The sequence below is a fragment of the Equus caballus genome, chromosome 20 (genome assembly GCF_041296265.1).
Source record: "Equus caballus isolate H_3958 breed thoroughbred chromosome 20, TB-T2T, whole genome shotgun sequence".
Lineage (NCBI taxonomy): Eukaryota > Metazoa > Chordata > Mammalia > Perissodactyla > Equidae > Equus > Equus caballus.
Window position 1 is genome coordinate 64,288,468 of NC_091703.1, and position 13,242 is coordinate 64,301,709.

At 38.8% G+C, this 13,242-nt stretch overlaps 1 protein-coding gene and 1 long non-coding RNA gene across 9 annotated transcripts in view; one reads left to right on the top strand and one right to left on the bottom strand.

Moving 5' to 3' along the window:
- The window catches only part of ADGRB3 (adhesion G protein-coupled receptor B3), a 645,078-nt gene that overhangs the window by 297,521 nt on the left and 334,315 nt on the right, over window positions 1-13,242 (top strand). The window lies entirely within an intron of this gene.
- LOC102147370 (uncharacterized) lies at window positions 1,221-12,550 on the bottom strand. Its single transcript, XR_289166.4, has 3 exons — window positions 12,196-12,550; window positions 11,506-11,588; window positions 1,221-1,357 (listed from the first exon to the last, which is right to left on the bottom strand). It is a non-coding gene; the product is annotated as an uncharacterized lncRNA (long non-coding RNA).

Consider the following 13,242-nt stretch of genomic DNA (forward strand, 5'->3'; position numbering starts at 1 on the left):
GAAACACTCTGTGAAATAGAAGAAATGGTCTAGAATTGTGAATCCTGTGGAAATCATTCAGTCAACAATTTGACAGCCAATGTGTATATTCCTTGTTGACTTGCATACATAAACCAAGTGCATGATATCATAGAATAAAAAGTAGCCTCGGTGTATTCAATTCCTAAAAAGTACCAGAGATGTGGCTGAGCGCTTTCATGAATTAACTCCAATACTCACAAAATCTGCATGTGAGTATCCCTGCCTTGGTTTGCATAGAAAGAAACTGAAGCTTTGCAGGGGAACAATCAGTTAAGTGAGGCTAAGAGTGAGAGCTAAGTCCTGTGCAGTTGTTCACAGCTTAACCTCCTTTATGGAGGCAATACCACCCCTTGAGCTTTTGATTTGAAACCATCTGCCCTAGATTCTGGTGCTGGGGTCACCCTTTTCTGGTTATGTGTCCTTTGGAAGAGTCCCGTGATCTTACTCAAGTCTTGGCTTGTATTTGCAACATGAAATTGATACCATCATCTTAGCATCTCTGGAGATTTTGAAAAAGAGTAGCTGAGATATGAGATGTTAAATATTTACCAATTGTAAAAGAGCTATGTAGCTATGAGATACTAATGTCTACATGTACGGAAAATCAATGCGTTGAGTTAAAAAATTATCTCAATTTTAGAACTCAGCATATTATAAACTTGAACTGTGCATGTGGAAAAATACAGATTGATATAGATGGATAGATAGGTAAGTAGGTAGGTGCTTAGGTAGAAAGATGGATAGATGGATGGATGATGTTTAAGACTGATGTCACATGTATTTTTGTACATGAATGGTGTTTATTTACACATACAGAAATACACACACACTTATACATGCATACACACACACATCCAGTACTTGCCTAGGGATCATGATCTTCTCATTAACACATTCGGGACAGGACTGGACTGATCTGTGCCTTAAATAATGCTTACCTAATACATCAGCCTCATCCTGTAGACTCTAAACAGTCAATTGGAGATGGAAATGAAATCAGCTTCCCAGCAGCATGATTCTCTTCCTTCTGTCATTTCCTATACTTTGTCTGAGTAGCAAAGCTAGATAGTGTTTGTGACAGAGGACAGGTCTGACTCCCACAAATTCTTTAAATTTCGAATTTCTATAGATAGCTGGGGCAGGGGAGGGAGGGATGGAGGGAAGGCGGAGTCTAGGGGAAAGAGAGAGAGAGAGACAGAGACAGTGAATAGGTTTGCTTTATTTTTTTTCCCATATTCCCCAACTTCCATTTGAATTTTGCTCCAATGCAATGAAAGTCCTCAAGTGTCACACTTTTTTGGCCACCACCTCATTGCATAAATGCCCAGCACATTGCCTAAAAGAGGATAATACATTTTATTACTGCAGCTTATTTAGAGGAAAGAAAGACAACAATAGCCACCATAGTTTTTGTCTATAACAAATACTTATTGAGCCAAAAAGTATGCAAGTCTTACTGTTTTTTAATGAACAATTAGGAAACAAAGAACCCAGCAGTATGGTCTATCCAGCCAGGGGAACTAACAGATGATTTTAATTTTCAAATATTCATTAATTAAGTGGAGATGAGTGAGCCTGAGAGACAGGAGTTACTTGTTCTGCCATTTTTTTTGCAGTAGAGTATGGCTGGAACACAGCAAGTGTTGGGAAAGCAAGGAGAAGAAGCTAGATCAGTAGTTTGTTAATCCTGGCTGGACATTATAATCATGTGGGAGTTCTTAAAAAGTAAGATGGAGAGGTCACCCAAAGCCAATTAAATGGAGCTGTTAACAGCCCATAGTACATATGCAATAAACATGAGCTTTGTTATTACTAATTATAACATTTATTTGGCATTGATATATATATATTTCTAATTGTATGGCCCTCTCATGAAAAAAAGTGGACACCCTTCTTTTAAGTACTCAAGACATAGCACTTGACTGCCTTTTTATTCTTGTTGCCAAATTTCAAGTTTGTCAGAGTCCTCACTCCCAGAACTCAAATAATCATTGTAAAATCCAACAGTGACAAGGAAAAGTTGAAGAACATTACTTTCTTTAAAATGGACAGAAGCCTCTTTTATTTATTCTGGGCCACATGTTAAAGTTTTGGGATCTGAGTTCAACTTCACAATTCCAAGGTTTTTAATATGTGGTCTTGAATAAAATTATGAGTTCACTGTGTGTTCAGCAAATGATAGTAACTCACATTTATTGAATGCTATCTACCCTGAAGGAGCTGATTGAAAAGAAAATATTTGGAAAGAAGGTATTAATTAAGTCTTGATATTCTAAGCAATTCATATGTCAAAGTTCACAGCATATTTCAAGGTGAATAAATAGTGAATATTTTAGACTTGGTCTCTGTTCTAACTACTCAACACTGCTGTTGTGGCATAAGAGCAGCCATAGACAATAAGTAAACATGGCTGTGTTCCAGTAAAACTTCATACAAAAACAGGCAATGGGCTGAATTTGGCCCATGGGCTGAAATATCACTAACTCCTGGTCTGGAATATACATTTTTTTAAGTTGTATTTTTTTAAACTCCAGCTCTTAGAATTCTCCATGAAAGAAAGGACAAAGTCTATTTTGGCCTTTTTTCTTTTCTATTTTCTTTAACATTTTAACCGTAGTCATTTTAAATTCCTTATCAGAAAAATCTAATATCTAGATAATCTGTGAATGAGCTTGTTTTATGTTTTGTCAGTCGCATCATCTAGCATAGCTAGTAATTTTTGATTAAATGTTAGACATTGTGTAAAAACAAATGTAGGTTTTTCAGACAATGTTAATGTCCACCAAAAAGCATTCCTCCTTTCCTTGGTTATTCAGATACAGTGGGGAACTGATACTTCAGTGCATCAAGGGTTGATCTGGGTCAAGGATGTTTTGCAGTTTCAGTAAGTCTGTATCTCCCTAGTCCCCCTTTCTCCATCGTGTGTCTTACAGTCTTTGGATGGAGAGCCTATGTGTGCCCATCCTGTCAGCCCTGTGAAACTGTAGAAGATTTAGCTCTGCCCTTCAAAGGGAAAGCTCCAGGCTCCAGCTTTCCAGCCAAGCAACTTCAAATGCATCAAATGTCAAGGGGGAGACCAGCTGGTTGCTTAAAGCTGGACTCCTCCCTCACTAGGCATTTGTTTCCAAACACCTACTTAAGGGATGAAGAAAACTGCATTCTGCACTTTAGAAGTTTTCACCCTAACTCCTCAGCTTTCCTGCACATGTCAAAAAATGTCAGCAAATGTCTCATGGAGAAAAACCCCAGCAAGATTTTTAGGGACTCTTAAATTTCCAATATATTTCTCCAGCCCTTGGTAACCAAAAAACCTTGCTCTCTCTTTCTACCCTAGAGATCCTCTGCCTGGGCCACACCTGCCACTCACTTTTTGCCCAGATTTAGCACACAACAGAAGTTGTTGGCTTGCCTGAGAAAGGATCTCCTGTTTCTGGAAATTTAGTTTATCTCATTCATAGCTCTCTGATGCTCTAAAGAGTATGATTTTTGTAATTTGTATTGATTTTTCTCATCATGGTGTCAAAAGCATTGGCCATACAGAAATTACTACACTCTACTAGACCAATACATTTCAATTGTATTATAAAGAATAAAAAAATCTTTAGGCACATATGATAGTGTTTCCTAGGGAATTTTAAGAGAGTCAATTATATAGGTGTATAATGAAATACTTCTAAAATTATACTTTATTTCCTCTTTTTTTAAAACCCACAAAATATTACTGATTATATCTATAAAAGCCCAGGAAATTTTTAAGCTTCTTTCAGATTATGGATTTAGTGTGATTTGGAGAAGAAATGTTATAGTTAGTTTTAGCTGTTGAAATTCACTGACTTGAAACTTATTCATAGGATGATTTAATAGAATACACTTGGGCATAGAATTATATTTAGGCTAATGCCAAAGGAAAAAATATTATTCAACCATTCATCCATCCATTCAACTACCCATTAATTTATTCTACAAATATCCACTGAGCTTTAACTATGTGCAGCACAGTACAAAGACCTGAGAATCCAACTTGGATGAGACACACATAAGAAGTAAAAAATAAAGTAGACAGGAAAAGAGATACAATAGTTACAAATTGTGAAGTGTTGAAGGAAATTAGCAAAGTGCCCACATAGGGAATAAAGCTTGGGCACTGCTTTAGATAAGAAAGTCAGTGAGGTCTCTATGAGGAAATAACATTTAAAACTGTAACTTGAAAGATGAGATGGATCTAGACAGCAAAGAGTGGAGAGAATGAGTTTGTTGGGGAATGAGTGTACCGTGCATTTGGAGGGAATAGAATGTGGAAAAACTTTGAGGTCTTTAAGGAAGTGAAAGGTGATCCAGTGGCCAGAGGTAGTGAGCAAGAAGAGAGTATCATGAAATGGGATTGGAAAAGTAGGTAGAGAGAAGTTATTCTGTGCCTTAAAGACCTGTGCTAGGAGTTTAGATTTTATTCTAAGTGCAGTGGGAAGCCATTGACAGTAAGGAGCAATGCGATTCAGTATAATTAAAGAGGGTCATGAGGCTGTTCTATGGAGAATAGACTGTTGCGTGTTAGGACTGGAAGCTGTGGAGCCTGCTGCAATAATCCAGATGAGAGATGATGGTTTCCTTTATTAAGGTTGAGTGAGCACATTTGGCTGATGCTGATGTCATTTTCTGAAATGAGGAAGGCAGGACAATGAAGAATAGCTTGAGGCGGGTGAATTTAGGGATTGCCAAAGGTTGTACTGTGCTGAGGTTTGAGATAAAGACCTTTGAGTGCAGCTAGTCAGTTTAGTTGTGATTTTTCTCCAGCACAGTTGGGCTACTTGGATGCAGCCGCAGAGAAGTCATTTGGTGGAGCCAAAATGTTTTCCAAAGACTACATGTAGCACAGTACCTGGGAGCTCGTTAGAAATGTGGAATCTCGGACCCTGTCCCAGACCTCCTTAAGCAGAATCTGCATTTTGAAATTCCCTTTGTGCTTCATATGCACACTAAATTTAAGGAGCACTGTGGTCGATTTTATTTCAGGTTGAAGTTTTGGTGGATGAATGCAAAGAAGTTAAATGAGTGCTAGCCAGCTCCATACCGTCACAAGACATACAATATTTGGTGATAGCTAATTTTCCTCTCTGAGCACATGGGAGGATTGTGTTTTTTCACTCCTTGAAGTTAGGGGTATACATGTGACTAGTTCTGGCCCATTGGCTTTGTATGGAAGTCATCTTTGTCGTGTGAAGCCTGAGAATGTCATTGCCAGTGTAAAATCTCTCATCCTCCATCACCTCAGCCCCTGAATGATTATGAGGAACAGATGTTCCCTGATGGCCTGGGATGCATATGTAGTGTGAGTGAGAAACAAATCTGTGTCGTTCAGGGACACTGAGATTTTGGAGTTGTTTGTTATCACAGCATAACCTATCCCATTCTGACTGAGGCCACATCCCCAGAACTAGGGAACTCAAGCAATGGAAATAATTGAGAAAAGCCTTAGAGAATTACTGGGTTTCTTGATGCTCTGTGTCCCATTGAGGAGGTTTCGGAAAGTTTGGGTCCCAGTCTGTGACTGCTATCCTGCTTTGAGCTCATGGAGCATGCTCTAGGTCAGTCCCCTGCCTCAGAATGTTAATAAGAACTTCTAGATTTGTTTGGTGTTAAGAAAAGAAAACCCACCTATCTGTGTCCTTGGTGCATGATTTGTACTTTTGACTAATTCTAGCCAAAAACTCTGAAATTAAAGCTATTTCTAGATTTTTAGTGGATAGGTACATTTGCTGTGCTCTCGTTCTTATGTTGGAAATTTCCAGACTTTACAGGGAAATGTGCACAGTGTACACTTGACTCAGTTTTCTTTATGATTCAGTGTTTTCTCATAACAATACCTTGCAATCCTCGAATTCATGGCATCCTGTCTCTCACTGCAGGAATTCCTGGGGCAAGAAACCAAGATACCCAATGCCCCTGTGGCCGAATGCTATTCCCCTGGGTTCTGTGCAAAACATACATAATTTTTGCAGGGAAATTATGCACTAAATCTCCCCATCACATTGTCTCTAGACAAGAATTGTCTTTTCAAATTTGAACTCCTAGCCCTAGGACGACGCCAAGATGAACACGATCTTTTTATATCAAATATAGGGAAAATTAAGAACTATCCATGTGCTACAACAAAGGGTTTGCTTTTCTTTCCATACAGGATGATCTCTGTCTCTCCTGGAGACATCAGATATATTGGGAAGTAATTTAATACCATCATTTAGTGAGTGACTTTGGTCTTAGAAAATGATAGGGTTATGAACTGAAGCAGAAGATGTATATTTAGATTATTGTATTCTGAAAAGAAGTTTCTGGTGTAATTATCTTTTAATTGAAGCCACTTAGAATTTGAGAGCCTTTAATATACCTTACAGATGGACTGTAGGAGTTGATGCTGAAAATAATATATAAATCTATGATGTTTAAAGTGTGTCATTCACACACAGCAACTACGATAAACCTTTTCTTAGGATTCACACAATAGAGGCGAGTGTAGTTGGCAGTAGGAGGCATAAAGTGAAAAGAATAGGGTTATTTCAGAAGCACACCTACTCTTTAAACCGTGACCCTCACATCTCTCTATATAAAGAGCAAGGAGGCTTAATCCAGAACTATAAAAAGCAACTCTTTTTAGACTTCAGTTTTTCCCTTTCACTGTTGATCTTGTCAACAGTATTAAATGAGAATGACACAGAAACTTTTAAGGCTTGTCCTTTGGAGCAAAAATGCTCACAGAGTTTTGCCATGTCAGCAGACATAATCACTGATAATTATACTTTTTAAAGGAAATATTAAAATTATAAACCTTTCTGAACTACTTCAGTGACTCAATTAAGAAAATTAGAAAATACAGCTCAGGCGAGATAGAATCCTTGGTTTATCTGTGGGGGCTTTTTCTGTCCACTTGAATAAAACTACTTACAAAATCTTCTATAGGTATTGGTAAAGGGCTTTAGGAACACCTACACATTACATTCCAAAATGATGCCACCACTCAAATAATTGACAACACCTCGACAGCCTGGCAAGTTGCTTCAAAACTCTTGCTTCTTGTATTCTTTCTTTGTATGAAAAATATTTAATGTCTCCTTAAAACAAACGTGGTTGAGAATGATTTTTAAGTATTTAAGCATTTTGACAGTTTCTAACAAAAGCTTATGTAAAATATGAGTTAAGCCTGTGGTGGTTAGGAGCATGGACTCTGCAGTCCAGCTACCTGAGCCCACATCTTGGTACCAGTCAGGAGCAATGCAGTCCTGGGGAATGCTCTTCACCCCACTATGTCTCTACTCCTTCGCCTGTACAGGGTGGGTGGCTATGGAATCTCCAGTGGTCGTTTTAAACTCAAATGGGGTGACTCACGTCAAACTCTTAGTCCTATGCTTGCCATAAAACAGGCACTTGATAAATGTGATGTCGTTGTTGTTGTTGTTGTTGTTGTTCAAAAGGTAGAAGTTATATGACTATAACTATAGATGTTTAAAATTTCTAAAATCATTTGCCTACTTATACTAATTGGATATCTTTTGAAAGGCTGTTCTGGCAGGAAACGTAAAAGTTCTCCAATTATTACATATTTCTTTGTTTTGAATAATCATGAACTGCTATGTTTTTACCTTGTAAACTTTTCAGGTTGATAGTTATAGAAGGAAAAATAAAATCCTTCTGCAGTTTCAGTTTAATTTAGCAAGTACTTTGTGCAGATACTTTTGGGTATCAGACAATATTCTAGAAATTCCAGGGGAAACAAGATGAATAAGAAAGTACAGACCCCTTAGGAGTTCATGGTCTAGTAGAAATGATAAGATAATATAGTAATATATTATTATAATATAATATATATAAGATTATATATATCTTATATAATATTATAACACTATAATAATATGAGATAAACCAAGATTACTTCTTTGAGGTTTGAAAGTAGAGATTATATCATGATTGCAGTTATTTGAAGAGAATTCAGGAAGGAGAATGGGAAGATAACAATTTAACAAAAGGATTTGAGGAGAACTTTAAGGTTACAGAAGATCGTGAGTCAGAGACCAAAGGCAGGATCCATGGGCTTTCTTTGAGAAATAGTGAGTAGTTCAGTTTGGTTGGTATTAGAAACCCTTGGCGGTAGTGGAAGAGGGAGATGGACCAAGCTGACACTTCACAGATCATACTGAGTTCTGCATAAACTGCAGCAAGAATATATTTTCAAATACTGTGTTATAGCCAAGCTCAAAAGAAACACAGAGAAATCCTTAGATACCAGAAATGAGGAAAAAATATCAAAGCCAGACCTATAGAGGAAAGCTGATAGTCCAGCAGCCTGTGAGAGTTTCATATTGTATGTGGGTCTTGGGTGCTAGAGGCTGAGATTCTAAAGCCCTCTTGGGAATGCTGACAAGACCCCCTCCCACACAAGCAGTGATGCTATACCAAGCCCACTGCAATAAGCCAGCACTATCTTGGCTGCTCTGGCCTCATGGGCTAGAAAAACCCCATCAGTCTAGGATGTGTCTAAGAAATTTGTAGTTCATACAAGGTTTGGGGGAGGAAGAGGAAAGAAATCTCCTTTCGGAAACAGAAACCCCTAGTCTGAGCCATAAACAGGAGAAGTTAAGATGAAAATTAGCATAAAATGAACTGGTATCATCCAACTGCTTGACGGCCCCACCCCTCAGAGAAACACACTCAGAACTAGTCTGTAACAGCTCTTTCACACACCCGTGACTTGGGCTTCCAAAGGGTAAATACATCCCACTGAATATGAATTTACAATAATTACAAATATCACTAGAGAGAATCAGCACATGCAGAAATTAGGAAAATTAACAATGCAAGAAGTAGAAATAATAGAAAATATGAAATAAACTATAACATATTTTTTAAAACAATTTGAGATAAAAGAAAGAACAGAAAGCACAGTTAAGGAATGGAAGAATATGAGAAAGATCAAATAGGACTTCTGTAAGTGGAAAATATTGTCATTGAAATGAATGAAGAGGATAAATAGCCAATTAGATACAACTGAAGAAAGAATTAGTGATCGGAAGTTAAGTGTGGAAAAAGATCACTCACTAGCCAGAATAGAAAGATAAAGAAATCAAAACTATAAAAGAACTTAGAAAATGAAGAATAGAATGAGAAAGTTTAGTATACATTTAACAGAAATATACATAATAGAATAGAAATGTATTCCTAATAGAAAGAGACCACAAAGAGATTGAAGGAGAGGCAACATTGTATGAGTTACTACATAAGAATTTTCCAAAGTTGAAGACAGATAAGGTATTCAGATTGAAAAAACGTTCTGAATATATAAAAGCAAATCCACATAAACTAAGTTTGCATTATACTAATGACAAAAAGAAAAGTTTTAAAAGCTACCACAAACAAAAGACTGGTAATCTGCAAAAGATCAAATAACTGACAGGAGACTGCACTTGCAGCAAAAGAGAAACTAAAATCACATTATAAAAATGCCAAGAGGAAAATAAAAACATCCCCATCATCTAAAAGATCAACTGAAAGTGAGTATAACTTGAAAACAATCAAAGATTGAAAGAGTTACCATTCACAGAACATTACTAAAATCATTACCAAAAACTTTTGAAGAAAGAAAATACACTTGGAAAGCAATGATTAAGAAACAGTAGTGAATAAATAGATTGATTAAACAGTATTACTAGTTTAAAGATCAATAACAATAATAATTGTAGAGACTAATTTGAGGAATTCAAAAGCAAGGTGGATTAAATTACTAAATAGCAATAAAGATGGAAGAATAAGACACAAATAGTCAGTAACTGAATAGAAACAGGAGGAGAAGAGGACTGGGTGCATAAAATGAGATAGTGAGATAGATAAAAGATTGGAATTGTAAGTTAGGATTATATTTGGATGGGCTTATAAGTCAAACTATGAAGACTGTAGTTGATTTTATATAAAACGGGATAGATTTTGGTGGTGGTGGTTTTTTCTTTAAGCAGAGAAGTGACGTGTTCAGAGATGTGCGAGGTAGGGCAGTTTGGCATGGGCAAAGACTCAGGAAGACCGATTAGGGCACTGTTGTAATGAGTATGATGAGAGTCTTGAAGATCTGTACCAGGATTCATCTCTCACTCATAGGTGAAAAGGATGGATGTGAGAAACACTACGTGGCTAGTACTTAGAGGAAGTGGAAGGAAGATGGTAGGAGAAAAAGGGGAGACAGTCACTGAACATCCACTTTTACCCTCTCTCTTTGTATTAACCCACCCTAACAACCACATGATGATGTCTGCTTCTTTTTACAGACAAATCAAATGATCCTAGGAAAAAGGCAAATAATTTGTCCAGTGGCCTTACGTAGTAAATATCAGAACCACAATTTAAATCCAGTTTTGTGACTCCAGCTGCTCTTTAAATAACATAGTAGTGAGATTCCCAGAGAGAACGCTTAGTAGGTAATTGAGTTTAATTTGCAACTTGAAGAGTTGTGGGGTTCAGAAGTCATGCTTCTGATTCCAATTTTGAAGAGAAACAGAAAGACAGAAGTTGCAGGAAAGTAGCAATATGAGAAGTTGGTATTTAAATAAGATATCCAGTATCAGGCCATATTTCTGAGAGAGGGAAAGAGTGAGGAAGAAGAATTGGGTAGGATTCAAGATCATAGAGAAAACCATGGAGTTAAATCATCGAGACAGAAACCCAGGAGGAGAGGCAGAACGCAGGGGAAGGGTGATGTGAAATGAGAAAAGGCGAGGTGAGCAGGCCCAGTGTGGACGCTGCCTCTTCATGATCCAGAAAAGAGGAAGACGGTCCAGCGGGTGGACATGGATGTGTCATCCCAGAAAAAGGTAGCAAAAGGGTAGCAGGAGGTAGAGAGAGAACCTTTCACAGCACACTTGTATCGTGGAAGAAGGTCCAGACACGGGAATTGGTTGTCAAATAATATGTCATGGATGGAAATCTGTCTTATCTGAATACTCTTTATACCCTTTATAAATGCTACCAGTAGTCTACACTAGCATGTACAGATATTGCAAGGTATTTGTTCTGGGTGCTTTTCACTGACAGTGCCAGGAAGGATGCTAATTAGTGGCCATTGTGAGAGCTGGTGCTGTGATTTGGGCACCTGTCTGCAAAGAGCAGGACTGAGCACAGCCCATTCCATATAAGCCCGCTCAGCAGCTGTCAGCTGGCGTTGGCGTTAATTTACTACTGACCTGGGCCACATTTGATGCTGGCCCAGGCATTAAAGCCAGCCTTGCCCGTCTCTGATTAGTTGCGCCATCCAGTGCCTCCTGTACTATTTTTATCGCAAATAGAAAACATGTCTAAATGTTTTATTTCTCAAGATTCGAGTCAATGCCGTGATGTTTTTGTTTGAGGGGAAGGATCATTAGATCTGTGCAAGTTAGACCCCTCACAGGCAAGGGGATATGTTGCCAGAACAGTGGATACAGGGCTGATTGGCAGTGGTCAGATGGTGTTTACCTTGGCAGCCAGTACTGAATTCAATTCTGACGGACGGCCAGCGAAGTCCTCTGCGGCTTGCGATGGGTATCGCCAGCACAAAACTGCAGACAGAATTTTATGACATTTTTTAGGTTAGACCCTATTAATTTGCTTTCTCTTCAAAATCGTCTTCACACTCCACCTACTGACCAGACACTTTCGAGCCCAGAAGCTGCACCTTCTAAGGCAGTGGTTTATTTATCTTGTGCTATTTGATACCAATGTTTTCTAAAGTTTATGTTGATGAGCGAGTTAGGGCAGCTTTCAAGTGTGCCTAACTGAATCCTGAGACCTAGTGTGAGCATAGAAGGAAGTTATTCATTCATTCATTCATTCGTGTAATTCATTCATTCACTATATTAAGTAAGTCCTCTAGGTGCTGGGAATATAATATAAATACAGTAGACAAAGTTTTCCTTCACAAGGCTTATATTCTAATGGAGGAGACAGAAAAATGGATAAGCCAAGAGACAGATGGCACAATGGCAGGTGAGGTTGGCACCATGAGGAAGAGTAAGATGATTGAGGTTGACAGGAGACCACTTCAGATAGGGAGTCAGCTAAGAGCTCTCTGATGAAGTGACAAAAAAGCAGGTGAGTCTCTATGGGGAGACTCTTCCAGGCAAAAGGAAAGGCAGTTCAAAGGCCCTGAGGCAGGCAAGTACTCACTGTTGCTGAGGAAGCTCCAGCATGACCAGAGCACGTGGAGCAGGAGGAAGGTGGTAGCCATCTCCAGGAGCTGGACCATGCGGGGCACACAGGCCACATGAGGCAAGGAGCTTCTTGGGTGCAGTAACTCGTGTTGATTATCTGAGCTGTGTGGGGTCCTTTGAATTACAAAAACGATTGTTAAAACTTTTTAACCGTGTAGGCGTATTTTTCAAATCTTAGAAGAGACATGGCAAACTGAGTCTCCAATGGGCTCAATAACATAAATAATAAATTGAACAGTTTAAATAAAAACCTAGGCAGCCCTGGCTCGGATGCCCATTGCATCGTGTGATGTCATAAAGGCATTGTTTTTAGCATATAATCACTGAATTCACCCTGTCAGACTTCTGCTGTGCCATGCTCTAGGGCTGTCAATAAGGCAGAAACCCACCCTCAGGTTCAGAAGGACTACTGGGGCAGGAAGACACTTAAGCAAATGATTATAATTCAGTAGTGTCGAGCCATGTGTATGTGAGGTAAGGGAGAGCACAGAGAAGGAGTTGATTAACTCTGTTTAGATATTTAGAAGAACCAGGATGAAATCGGAGGGCTGTGTAAACATGAGATAAAGTAAGGCAGGAGGGTGGTATATCCAGTACAAAACCTGAAGTTACGGAACACGTGGCTGGAACAGAAAATTACAAATCGTCATCAGGAGTGGGCTGGGGAGTGGGCGGAGTTCAGCCCAGCGGTCCCTATCATGATGGCAAACCAGCTGGCTTCTCCTCCGAGGGTCAGTGTCCTTCTGATCAGCCAAATCTGAGTCTGTGTCATGATGGAACATGTTGATGTCGCTCTGCAGCCATGGGCATCACAACTAAAGATAGGCGAGGCTGGTGGTTGACACTGTACCCGTCCTTTGGGCTGTGGTTAGTGGTTGATGACTGTCATAGAGCAGAGACACGAGAGAATAAAAAAGAAAATGGGGAGAAATGAACTGCCTAAATATGTTAGGTTTGTAGCATAACACAATGGAGATGGAGCATGTCTTGGAAGATTTTAGCT